The sequence below is a fragment of the Rhinoraja longicauda genome, chromosome 9 (genome assembly GCF_053455715.1).
Source record: "Rhinoraja longicauda isolate Sanriku21f chromosome 9, sRhiLon1.1, whole genome shotgun sequence".
Taxonomy (NCBI): Eukaryota; Metazoa; Chordata; class Chondrichthyes; order Rajiformes; family Arhynchobatidae; genus Rhinoraja; species Rhinoraja longicauda.
In genome coordinates this window covers 1,867,676-1,879,287 of record NC_135961.1, presented here as the reverse complement: position 1 = coordinate 1,879,287, position 11,612 = coordinate 1,867,676, and positions in this window count along the sequence as shown.

Below are 11,612 nucleotides of genomic sequence, written 5' to 3'. Positions count from 1 at the left end.
TACATGGCAGATGCAGTTTAATGTAGATAAGTGTGAGGTTATTCACTTTGGAAGTAAGAATAGAAAGGCAGATTATTATCTGAATGGTGTCAAGTTAGGAGGAGGGGGAGTTCAACGAGATCTGGGTGTCCTAGTGCATCAGTCAATGAAAGGAAGCATGCAGGTACAGCAGGCAGTGAAGAAAGCCAATGGAATGTTGGCCTTCGTAACAAGAGGAGTTGAGTATAGGAGCAAAGAGGTCCTTCTACAGTTGTACCGGGCCCTGGTGAGACCGCACCTGGAGTACTGTGTGCAGTTTTGGTCTCCGAATTTGAGGAAGGATATTCTTGCTATGGAGGGCGTGCAGCGTAGGTTCACTAGGTTAATTCCCGGAATGGCGGGACTGTCGTATGTTGAAAGGCTGGAGCGATTGGGCTTGTATACACTGGAATTTAGAAGGATGAGGGGGGATCTTATTGAAACATATAAGATAATTAGGGGATTGGACACATTAGAGGCAGGAAACATGTTCCCAATGTTGGGGGAGTCCAGAACCAGGGGCCACAGTTTAAGAATAAGGGGTAGGCCATTTAGAACGGAGATGAGGAAGAACTTTTTCAGTCAGAGAGTGGTGAAGGTGTGGAATTCTCTGCCTCAGAAGGCAGTGGAGGCCAGTTCGATGGATGCTTTCAAGAGAGAGCTGGATAGAGCTCTTAAGGATAGCGGAGTGAGGGGGTATGGGGAGAAGGCAGGAACGGGGTACTGATTGAGAGTGATCAGCCATGATCGCATTGAATGGCGGTGCTGGCTCGAAGGGCTGAATGGCCTCCTCCTGCACCTATTGTCTATTGTCCTCTGTCCCTCTCTTCCCCTCCCCCTTCCCAGATCTCCCTCTATCTTCCTGTCTCCACCTATATCCTTCCTTTGTCCCACCCCCCTGACATCAGTCTGAAGAAGGGTCTCGACCCGAAACGTCACCCATTCCTTCTCTCCTGAGATGCTGCCTGACCTGCTGAGTTACTCCAGCATTTTGTGAATAAATACCTTGGAGTGTACCTGGACAGTAAGCTGGACTGGTCCAGGAACGCTGGGCACTGTACAAGAAGGGACAGAGCCGGCTGTACTTTTTGAGAAGGCTCTGCTCCTTTAACGTCTGCAGTGAGATGCTGCAGATGTTCTACCAATCGGTGGTGGCCAGTGCCATCATCTTCTCTGCCGTGTGCCGGGGGTAGCAGGGCGAAGGCCGCGGACACCAACAGGATCACCAAGCTCATCAGAAAGGCCGGCTCTGTCCTGGGGGCGGAGTTGGGTTCACGGGAGGTGGTCTTGGAGGGGAGGATGCTCCTCAAACTGCGGAGCATCCTGGACAATACAGCTCACCCCCCCCCCCCCCCCAATCTTTGCACATCTCCAATCCTTTCCACGCCTCTCTTTAATTTCATGTTTCATGTACCTTGTGTTTTATGACTGTTGGCAGATCAATTTCCCTCTTGGGATAAATAAAGTTCTATCGTATCATATCGTATCGTATCGATTGTTAGTAAACAGAAAGACCTAGGGATAGAAGTCCCCAGTTCCCAGAAATTGGTGAGGCAGTTGGACAGGATAGTACGGGGGCATTTGCCAGTCTGAAGAAGGGTCTCGACCCGAAACGTCACCCACTCCTTCTCTCCAGAGATGCTACCAGTCCCGCTGAGTTACTCCAGCATTTTGTGCCCATCTTCGGCAAAAGACAGCTTGCCTGCAGACTGCACAAAGCACTTAGACAGCACTAGGAGCACTGTGTACGGTTGTGGTCACCGCATCATTGACAATGGACAATAGACAATAGGTACAGGAGGAGGCCATTCGGCCCTTCAAGCCAGCACCGCCATTGACTGTGATCATGGCTGATCATCCACAATCAGTACCCCATAACTCCTGACTCCGCTATCTTTAAGAGCTCTATCTAAATCTCTCTTGAAAGCATCCAGAGAATTGGCCTCCACTGCCTTCTGAGGCAGAGAAATCCACAGATTCACAACTCTCTGGGTGAAGAAGTTTTTCCTCATCTCCGTTCTAAATGGCCTCCCCCTTATTCTTAAACTGTGGCCCCTGGTTCTGGACTCCCCCAACATTGGGAACATGTTTCCTGCCTCTAGCTTGTCCAATCCCTTAATAATCTTATGTTTCAATAAGATCCCCTCTCATCTAAATCCCAGTCGCTCCAGTCTTTCAACATACGACAATCCCGCCATTCCGGGAATTAACCTGGTGAACCTACGCTGCACGCCCTCAATAGCAAGAATGTTGGAAGGATGTGGTAGGAATAGAGAGAGTGTGCTGGGGAGAATGGCTGGGAAGTTGGCTGGGATGGAGGTTCTGTGGTTGCAAGTGGTTCGGCTCTTTCACACAGGAATGTAGAAACCTGAGGACAGTTTACACAAGGGGTGGGAGAGGATGGATTTCCCAGGGCAGGGCAATCTAGATTAGGGAACACAGGTTGGAGGGGAGAGGGGACAGATTTAAAGGGAACCTGAGAGGTAACTTAAGAAAATAACTGCAGATGCTGGTACAAATTGATTTATTCACAAAATGCTGGAGTAACTCAGCAGGTCAGGCAGCATCTCGGGAGAGAAGGAATGGGTGACGTTTCGGGTCGAGACCCTTCTTGAGAGGTAACTAACTTGTTCCCCGCAGAAGTTGCTCGGTAACTGGAATGAATTTGAGGAAGGACGTCCTTGCTATTGAGGCAGTGCAGCGTAGGTTCACCAGGTTAATCCCCGGGATGGCGGGACTGTCATATGAGGAAAGATTGGAATGAACTGGGCTCGTATTCACTGGAGTTTAGAAGGATGAGAGGGGATCTTATAGAGACATATACAATTATAAAAGGACTGGACAAGCTAGATGCAGGAAAAATATTCCCAATCTTGGGGGAGTCCAGAACCAGGGGCCACAGTCTAAGAATAAAGGGGAGGCCATTTAAAACTGAGGTGAGAAAAAACTATTTCACCCAGAGAGTTGTGAATTTGTGGAATTCTCTGCCACAGAGGGCAGTGGAGGCCAATTCACTGGATGAAATTAAAAGTTAGTTAGATAGAGCTCTAGGGGCTAGTGGAATCAAGTGATATGGGGAGAAGGCAGGCACGGGTTACTGATTGTGGATGATCAGCCATGATCACAATCAATGGCGGTGCTGGCTCGAAGGGCCAAAGGGCCTCCTCCTGCACCTATTTTCTATGTTTCTCTGTTTCTATGTTAACTGCCAGGGGAAATGTTAGAGGTCTGTTCAGGTAGAACATTTTAAAGTCATTTGGACTTAGATATAATGGTCCTGGGGATATGGGTTTAATGGGGGAAAGTGGGGCTAGCTTACACAGACATTATGGTTCATGTGGACATGTTGGGCCGAAGGGCCCATTTCTGTGTGCGTCTTAACTCTACACAATACATTTTGCCATTGCCGGTAACAGCTAATAGTTTAGTGTAGAGATACAGCACGGAAACAGGCCCTTTGGCCCACCGAGTCTGTACCGACCAGCACAACAATACTATGCTACACTAGGGATAATCTTTACGTATATACCAAACCAATTAACCAACAAACCTGGACTTCTTTAGAGTGTGGGAGGAAACCGAAGATCTCGGGGAAAACCCACGCTGTATTTTGTGTAGGAAGGAACTACAGATGCAAATCGAAAGGGGACACAGAATGCTGGAGTAACTCAGCGGGACAGGCAGCAACTCGGGTCAAGACCCTTCTTCAGACTGATGTCAGGGGAGGGGACGGGACAGAGATAGAATGTAGTCGGCGACAGGAAGACTGGTGGGAGTACTGGGAAGGGGGAGGGATAGGAGAGAGAGGGACAGCAAGGGCTGTTAGAATTTATCGGGGAACCTCCCTGTCTGATGTCATTTGTTGTTGGCCCCGCTTTGGCCTGGTCTTTTCTTGATTCCAGTCCCTCCCTCCCATCCCCAAAATTTTAAGTTTGTGAGTCATAGGTGCAGAATTAGGACATTCAGCCCATCAAACACAGAAACATCGAAACATAGAAAAATAGGTGCAGGAGGAGGCCATTCGGCCCTTCGAGCCAGCACCGCCATTCAATGGGATCATGGTTAATCATCTAAAATCAGTACACATAGTACTTTGTTTGTTCATGAAGGATGTTGGTTTTCTCTGGAGGATTGTCTTTCCGAGTTTAATCCCACACAGATCCCATCATCCTCACGTTCACACGAGTTCCCAACCACCTCTCCTGAAAGTTCAGATTAAAGGTGTTTGACACCTGAAGGTGTTTAGGGTGGTCACGGTGGTGCAGCGGTAGAGTTGCTGCCTTATGCAGCGCCGGAGACCCGGGTTCCATCCCCACTACGGGTGCTGTCTGTACGGAGTTTGTACGTTCTCCCCGTGACCTGCGTAGGTTTTCCCCGAGATCTTCGGTTTCCTCCCACACTCCAAAGACGTACAGGTTTGTAGGTTAATTGGCTTGGTATAAATGTAAATTGTCCCCAGTGGGTGTAGGATAGTGTTAGTGTGCGGGGATCGCTGGTCGGCGCGGACCCGGTGGGCCGAAGGGCCTGTTTCCGCGCTGTATCTCTAAACTAAACTAAACTATTCCATGGGCCACACGAGAACCGTGTGTTTCGTGCAGAGAGCTGCCGTGACCTGGAACACACTCTGAGAGCGAGAAATCTAAAGGGAACCAAATGACGTTAATTGGGCTTTTTGGAAAGAGCCGGCAAGCTGTGGAACTCTCCAGAAGTTCTGCGACAGGAAGGATGGGTCAACAGACCCTGTGTGGTCTATCATGTCGTGATTCCATCACTGCCACATGTCACAGGAAATGGATGTTTCATTTAGACTCAATTAGACTTCATTCCAGGCCAGGGTGTGTGAACGCACGACATCTAGAGAACGCAGACGGCACTGACCAGGGACACATGCTAAACATCCTCATCATGAGTGCGGGTCACACAGTGAGGTACCGGGCACGGCACACAGCACACGGCACACAGGACCGCACACACACACAGCACACACGACCGCACACACACACACACAGCACAGTACACACACAGCACACAGGACCGCACACACACACAGCACACAGCCCAGTACACACACAGCACACACGCAGACACACACACACACACAGCCCAGTACACACACAGTACATACACACACAGCACACACACACCCCACACACAGCCCAGTACACACACACACACACACACACACACACAGCCCAGTACACACAGTACACACACAGCACACAGCCCAGTACACACAGCCCAGTACACAGCACACAGCCCAATACACGCACACCCCACACACACACACCCCACACACACACACACACACACACACACAGCGCACAGTACACACACACACACAGCACACACACAGCACCTTACACGCACACAGCCTGGCTTTGCCGGGGCTGGCTGTGGAGGTGGTTCTCTCGGCCTATTCCGATGATGTGCTTCTAATGTTGACCTGCAGAGGATGCGTGGGACTCGCGTAGACCCCCAGGTAGAGGAGGTGCTCCTCGCATAAGCTGTCATCTCCGGCAGGGAGTCCACCTGCCACCGACCCACCGAGAGCCCTGCACACTTCCCCCAGTTGATGTTGACAGGGGATGCGTCTGAGAACACGTGCTGGCACTCACGTATCATCTGTGGTTATATAGCAGCTGGTGGCCTCCCTGCTGTGGTTGTGGCTGGCCACTCCGGTCCCATCCTCTCTGTTCATCACCGTGATACAGAGGAGGTTGGTCAACTTCTTCTGGGGTGAGAGGAACCACTGGGTCTGTGTTGGGGTCCCGTTGGAGAAGGGCGGTCAGGCGCTGGTCTGCGTCCGTGCCCACGTGCCCCTGGAGAGGGAACACGCGTGTCCACGGGGACGCTGGGGCCTTCCGTGAATGCCGGTCGCCACAGGAGGTCGAATGTATTATTGACAAAGTTGGCGGGAGTTTAATCTGATAACTGTCATCTTTGTAAACTACCGATCGCTTAACTGCTTTGTGTGTTTGGTTTTGTTTTTGGAATAAAGTATTTGAAAAATAAAAGTGAGCAATGAAAGTAACTGTCGGTACTTTTGTACCATCGTCGGCGCCAACACGTAGTGACACGTGAACTGTACAGGTTGTGGCCGAACAAAGCTTTCACCGTACCTAGATACCCCTGGTACACGTACCTTAACAATGCAGACCGCACACAGACCCATGCGGCACGCCGACCCACCAACCCATGCCGGCACGCCAACCCACGCCGGCACACCGACCCATGCGGCACGCCGGCACGCCAACCCACGCCGGCACACCGACCCATGTGGCACGCCGGCACGCCAACCCACGCCGGCACACCGACCCATGCGGCACGCCAACCCACCAACCCACGCCGGCACGCCAACCCACGCCGGCACACCGACCCATGAGGCACGCCGGCACGCCAACCCACGCCGGCATGCCAACCCACGCCGGCACACCGACCCATGTGGCACGCCAACCCACGCCGGCACACCGACCTATGTGGCACGCCGGCACGCCAACCCACGCCGGCACACCGACCCATGCGGCACGCCGGCACGCCAACCCACGCCGGCACACCGACCCATGCGGCACGCCAACCCACACCGGCACGCCAACCCACGCCGGCACACCGACCCATGCGGCACGCCAACCCACACCGGCACGCCAACCCACGCCGGCACACCGACCCATGCGGCACGCCAACCCACCGGCACACCGCGGCACGCCAACCCACACCGGCACGCCAACCCACGCCGGCACGCCGACCCACGCCTCACACCAACCCACGCCGGCACACCGACCCATGCCTCACACCAACCCACGCCGGCACGCCAACCCACGCCTGCACGCCAACCCGCGCCAGCACGCCAACCCACCAGCCCATGCCTCACGCCAACCCACACCGGCACGCCAACCCACGCCTCACGCCAACCCACCGACCCGCGCTGGCACGCCAACCCACCAGCCCATGCCTCACGCCAACCCACGCCTGCACGCCAACCCGCGCCGGCACACCAACCCACCAGCCCATGCCTCACGCCAACCCACGCCGGCACACCAACCCATGCCTCACGCCGACCCACGCCGGCACGCCGACCCGCCAACCCACGCCGGCACGCCGACCCACGCCAAACCAAGCCAGCACACCAACCCCCAGCTTGTGAACACAGAGCCATGCTGGCAGGTAACAGGCCGACTGTAGTCTCCCCATGACTAGCGTCTCCTCACGACTGGCGCCTCCCCACGACTGTGGTCTCCCCACCACTGGGCTGCTGTAGTCTCCCCACCACTGTAGTCTCCCTTCGACTGTAGTCTCCCCACCACTGTAGTCTCCCCACCACTGTAGTCTCCCAACACTGTAGTCTCCCCACCACTGTAGTCTCCCCACCACTGTAGTCTCCCCACCACTGTAGTCCCCCACCACTGTAGTCTCCCCACCACTGTAGTCTTCCCACCACTGTAGTCTCCCCACCACTGTAGTCTCCCCACCACTGCAGTCCCCCACCACTGTAGTCTCCCAACACTGTAGTCTCCCCACCACTGGGCTGCTGTAGTCTCCCCACCACTGTAGTCCCCCCACCACTGTAGTCTCCCCACCACTGTAGTCCCCCCACCACTGTAGTCCCCCCACCACTGTAGTCTCCCCACCACAGGGCAGCACCACAGTGGAGCACAGTCCCAGGCAGTCAGAGCTTGAGGGTATGAGAATATCACGCAGTCTTTATTCAATAAATACAGAGATCCATGATGTGTCGAGGTGTCGCAGGTCATGTGTCTGTGGGAGACGGGGACCACCCCATGGGGTGTCCAAGCCTCCCCCCCCGGTCAATCCTTCATGGCGAGCTGGTTTTCACGCCGCCTCTGCTGCAGGTATCTGTGGAAGGCTGGCTCCTCTCTCTGCTCCTCCGCCTCTGCCAAAGGGAAACAAGAGACTGAGAGAGCAGTACAGCACAGGACAGGCCCTTCGGCCCACCAAGCCCAGCCTGGCCATGATGGCAAGCCGAACCAATCACTGCCTGTACACGATCCATATCCCTCCATGCCCTGCACAAAAGATTTACCAGGATGTTGCCAGGACTAGAGGTTGTGAGCTATAGGGAGAGGTTGAGTAGGCTGGGTCTCTATTCCATGGAGCGCAGGAGGATGAGGGGAGATCTTATAGAGGTGCACAAAATCATGAGAGGAATAGATCGGGTAGATGCACAGAGTCTTTTACCCAGAGTAGGGGAATCGAGGACCAGAGGACACAGGTTCAAGGTGAAGGGGAAAAGGTTTAATAGGAATCTGAGGGGTAACTTTTTCACACAGAGGGTGGTGGGTGCATGGAACAAGCTGTCAGAGGAGGTAGTTGAGGCTGGGACTATCCCATCGTTTAAGAAACAGTTGGACAGGTACATGGATAGGACAGGTTTGGAGGGTTATGGACCAAGCGCAGGCAAATGGGACTAGGGTAGCTGGGACATTGTTGGCCGGTGTGGGCAAGTTGGGCCGAAGGGCCTGTTTCCACACTGTATCACTCTGTGACTCGATGACTCATCTTCATGGATCTGTGGACCTGTATTCCAATGTCCCGCTCTTCCTCAACACTCCCAGTTTAAGAATAAGGGGGAGGCCATTTAGAACAGAGATGAAGAAAAACTTTTTCAGTCCGAGAGTTGTGAATCTGTGGAATTCTCTGCCTCAGAAGGCAGTGGAGGCCAATTCTCTGAATGCATTCAAGAGAGAGCTAGATAGAGCTCTTAAGGATAGCGGAGTCAGGGGGTATGGGGAGAAGGCAGGAACGGGGTACTGATTGCGGATGATCAGCCATGATCACATTGAATGGCGGTGCTGGCTCGAAAGGCCGAATGGCCTCCTCCTGCACCTATTGTCTTTCACCTTAAAGCTATGCCCTCTAGTTTTTCACATTTCCATCTGCGGCAAAAACAATTCAGAGTGTCTACCCTTATCCATGGGCCCTCGTAGTTTGTTATACTTCCAACAGGACTCACCGCAAACTCCGGCTGTCCAGAAAAAAACAACCCACGTCTGTCCCAACCTCTCCATTGCTTGAAGCCCTTTTAGTTCAGTTTAGTTTAGAATTACGGTCAGGAAGTAACCCGCGATCCCCGCACATCAACACCTGCCCGGTCACGGTGGGTGCAGCGGTAGAGTTGCTGCCTTACAGCGAATGCAGCGCCGGAGACCTGGGTTCCCATCCTGACCACGGGTGCTGTCTGTACGGAGTTTGTACGTTCTCCCCGTGACCTGGGTGGGTTTTCTCCGAGATCTCTTCGGTTTCCTCCCACACTCCAAAGACGTGCAGGGTTTGTGGGTTAATTGGCTTGGTAAATGTAAACATTGTCCCTAGTGGGTGTAGGATAGTGTTAATGTGCGGGGATCGCTGGGGCGGCACGGACCCGGTGGGCCGAAGGGCCCTGTTTCCTGCGCTGTATCTCCAAACTAAACTAAACTACTACTAAACTCCATACAGACAGCACCCGTAGTGGGGATGGAAACCCGGGTCTCCGGCGCTGCATTCGCTGTAAGGCAACAACTCTACCGCTGCACCACCGTGACCGCACTAATGCAGCAACAACCTGATGAACATCTAACTGTACAAAGGAGAGTCCACACCCTCCCTCCCCCCTCCCCACCCCCCACCCCTCCTCCTCTGGCTTGTCCACAGCAGAGAGGCCTGAATCTGGTCCCAATCGTGCCACACACCAGACCAAGCCCCCCCCACCATGCAGGTGCCCATCAGTCACCACCTCTGCCCAGCCCCGGGCACTGCCACTTACTTTGATGGTCCACGTCGTACCGTGTCAGAATCCACTTCCTCCTGCAGCTCATCACCCCGCTCCACGGCTCAGGATCAGGGCCAGAAGGGCCGGCCTCACCCTCACCGTCCCTCATCGTCCCCGTCTGTGAGGCACAAGAAGGCAGAGTCAGCTCACTCTCACCCCCCCCCCTCCCCGCTCCCCCCCCCCACTCCCCACCCTCACCCTCCCCGTCTGTGCGGCACAAGAGGCCAGAGTCAGCTCACTCTCACCCCCCCTCCCTCCCCGCCCACCCCACACTTCCCCCTCCCGCCCACACCCCACACTCACCTCCCCCGTCTGTGCGGCACAAGAGGCAGTCTCAGCTCACTCTCACCCCCCTCACTCCCCACCCTTCACCACACCCCTCACCCCTCCCCGTCTGTGCGTGCCAGGGCCCCCCACCACTCTGTGTGTGGGACAAAACCTGCCCGGGCCCATCACCATTAAATGTGCTCCCTCTCACCTTCAAGCTACGCTCTCTAAGTGTAGGAGGTTTCCATCCGGGGAGCAAGGCTCTGGCTGTCTATCCTATCTATGGCCTCTCATCATTTATATACTCCCATCAGTTCTCTCCCCAACCTCTCCCTGGAGCAGAAAGCCTCCAATCCAGGCAGCATTCTGGCAAAGAAATGCCATGGGTCTCAGCCCCTCTATCTTTGCTGGCTTTACCTTGCACTAAACGTTATTCCCTTTATCATGTATCTGTACACTGTAAACGGCTCAATTGTAATCATGTATTGTCCTTTCCGCTGACTGGTTAGCGCGCAACATAAGCTTTTCACTGTTACAGATGGTCTCTCGACCTTACGATGGTGGAAAAAGCGATAGTCAGGGAGAAACCGCACTTTGAATTTTGATCATTTACCCGGGCTGAGCGATATGCGGTACGATACTCTCGTCGTGATGTCGGGCAACACAGCAGCGAGCCACAGCTCCCAGCCAGCCACGCCATCACCAGTGGATTTGGCTAATGGGACGTGTTCTGAGCACGTTTCAGTTAGACTGGGCTACGATGATGGTGGTAAGGTTAGGTGGGGTGATGTTGGGTGGGTTAGGTGGGTGATGTTGGGTGGGTTAGGTGGGTGATGTTGGGTGGGTTAGGTGGGTGATGTTGGGTGGGTTAGGTGGGTGATGTTGGGTGGGTTAGGTGGGTGTGAGTGTTGGGTGGGTTAGGTGGTGGGTTAGGTGGGGTGATGTTGGGTGGGTTAGGGTGGGTGATGTTGGGTGGGTTAGGTGGGTGATGTTGGGTGGGTTAGGTGGGTGATGTTGGGTGGGTTAGGTGTATTAAATGCATTTTTGACTTACAGTATATTGGGTTTACGATGGGTTTATTGGAACGTGACCGTGCCGTAAGTCGAGGAGCATCTGTAGCACGTGACAATAAACTAAACTGAACTGAACTGCAGATGCTGGGATCTTAAGCAACTGACAAATTGCTGGAGGAACTCAGAGGTCAAGCAGCATCTGTGGAGGCAGAGCAACGGTGGGCTTTTCACTGTAGCTCGTACACGTGACAATAAACTCCAACCAGGGGCCGTCTCTGCCCCCCCCCCCCCCCCCCCCACCCGGGTCGGCGATGCCCCCACCTACCGGCGGCAGGAGACCGATGGTCGGGGGTCCATGGCTACGTCCCCCATGTCCCTCCGCAACCTCTCCAGCTGCTCCTCACGGGCTTCGCAACTCCCTGTCAGCCTGGCACACACACAGACACGCACACACCACACAGAGACACACACACACACCACACAGAGACACACAGACACAGACCCCACACACACAACAGAGACACACACACACAGTGACACACACCAGACAC